Below are 2,614 nucleotides of genomic sequence, written 5' to 3' on the forward strand. Positions count from 1 at the left end.
TTTTTTCAAGAGGGAAACACCGATATAGCTAAGGGAGCCAAGATGGCGGATTAGAGCGAGAACGCTGTCAATATCCAACACCTTGTATTATTCCACCATGATGCAGCCAATGTTGAAAAGAAAAAAATCCCTCTCATCGGATGATATAGCATCGGATATTTCTTTAAGTACCGTAACTCTTCTTACAGTTTTTATTTCAAAGCCTATGCGTTTGTTTTTGTTTGAGTATATTGGGTTTTGATAGCCGCATAACATTAGAATGGAGATAATTCATCATAGACCGAAGGAAATTAAACTTCGTTGCAGGCATTTCTTGACTATCAACTTAGTATTTTTACCCAAGGAAGACCATTCCTATAAATATGACCATTGTCACTACCGTTAGGACTACCGTTAGAACTACCATAATCATCATCACTAGAATTAACATTAGCTTCTACCTTTGCCGTTACCATTTTCATTTTATTAAATTGCAATAACCAATGCCATTACAGGTACCACTATCAGTTTTTTTTTCTCTTGTTAAGTAAAAAATTGTCTATCGATAGCGATAACAAAATATTAATATATGCTCCAATTTTACCTTGAAAAGTTACACCAAATTTAAAAATAAAGAAATTTATCGTCACCTGAAATGCAAAATAACCAAAGAACGCTTCATTTCCTACGACTCCACTGCATCCCGGTTTTAATGTGAGGTATACCCGGTGCCTTTAAGCCACACTTGGCCACCTCATAGGCACGAGTGCCAAAGCTTTCAAAAGCTCTCTGTACAATTTATATAGGGTAGGTTCAAAACGAAAGCTTTCGCTGGCCAACTCTACTTTAAGCGATAAGAGTATTAAAAGCTGAAGGTAATCCCACACCAGCTTTGAGATGACCTCGTGCGCTTTAAGGGCGAAGAGCGCCGCTTTGCATGTAGATGTATTATTATATATATAATTCAATCGCGTGTATCTCGGCCTGAAAGACGGAGCTACCTTGGCTCATGCTGGTGAAAAGGAACCGATGCTGTAGCCAGTCTTCGAGCCATCAGTATACCAGAAGTGGCAGTCCTTCCGGTGTTTAGGTCGTTCGTTGTGTTTGCGGGGGAAAAGGTTCTTGAAGGTTTGTTTAAAGTTATATCTGGAAGGCAGCGGTCCCTAAAGCTAATGCGCAGTCCGTTGTCTTTATCAATGACACTGAGGGTGGAAGGGCACCTCGAGAGCTGGGGTTAGTATTGATCTCATCGCACCAGTGATGCCAGTGATGTAGGCCAGTCTTTGCACTTGGCTGCATCCACCATGGCAGTTAAGGTCTGATGCCCCCGTTCCGCTTCCTTTAGTTTCCGGCAGGTCGCGATAGAGGCCCTGGGTTTTTGAATAGCGCTACCTTGAATCGGATTCCATGAGAATCTTTAGAGAAGTGTATCTTTTCTCCTTGAAGGAATGCTTTTAGTAATTTTTCCCCTTTTCTTTGTTTTTTTTGGAAATGGATATATGTATGCTGGCTAACCCATTATTACTGCACCATTTGGCGACTATGTTCAGAGCATTCTGTACGAGGTTGGAGATGATGTCTGCGAACCTAACTCGGTTAAAAATGGCAATGTCGTTCTCGTAGCCCTGAACGTCCAAGCCATTTTCAATAAGAAGGCAGAGTAGTTCGTCTACTACGATGGACCCTGCGTGCAAACTCGGACTCTGTCACTGGGGCATACATACATACGCTAAATAATTCTAGGTCGACATCAATCCATTGCAAGAGTTGCACCTAACCGAAGTAGAGTTCGAGCAAGTCCTGGCATACGCAGCAAAAATAGTCGTCATTTGTCCAAGGACGTTATTTTCTATGCCTGATAACCGTGTTTATCGTACGAAGAAGAAGAAGAATGCATAGAAACTTTAAAGTTTTTATTTTTCGAATTTATTTTTAAAAACACACATATACAATACTTGTGCTTGCAATGTATAGCTGATTTCGGCAATCAAAATTACTAATTTTAACTATTCTTTCTAAATATTATTGTCATCAAGCGATTAATTAGTTATTAAATAAAGGATGTTGCAACTATCTCAAACGAATATGTATTACAATGACCAAAATTTGTAATCAAACAATGGTTGACTTCACACTTTTATTGCTGATCAATAAATTAGCGAAAGTCGAATCTTTCATATACATACATTAGATATACATACATAAAAACTCACTAAATATGTGAGTGAGTAAAAATTTTGGCATAATCACAAAATATAAACTTATTTAATTTTTAGTCACAATAAATCAACATTTACAATATATTTCGCTTTGATTCGTTAATTGCTCGTGGAATATCTTCACTTGGTTTTTATTTTTTATTTATTTTTTTCACATTTAAATTCTACAGCAAGAGAAACAGTAACTTAAAGTTAAAAATTAAAAGAATAAAATAATAACTTAAAATTTGAAATATTTTAACATTAAATATGGTTGGGATTGTTGGATATGTGCTTATTTATGTGGCTGTGTGTGTGTGTATACGAGTATGTATGTAGAACTGAGAGTGCGTGTGGCCTTATTTAAGTTGTATGTGTGTGTGTGTGTGTGTGTGTGTGTGTGTGTGTGTGTGTGTGTGTGTGTGTGTGTGTGTGTG

The sequence above is a fragment of the Rhagoletis pomonella genome, unplaced genomic scaffold (assembly GCF_013731165.1).
Source record: "Rhagoletis pomonella isolate Grant_MI unplaced genomic scaffold, Rhpom_1.0 Rhpom_scaffold_00011, whole genome shotgun sequence".
NCBI lineage: Eukaryota > Metazoa > Arthropoda > Insecta > Diptera > Tephritidae > Rhagoletis > Rhagoletis pomonella.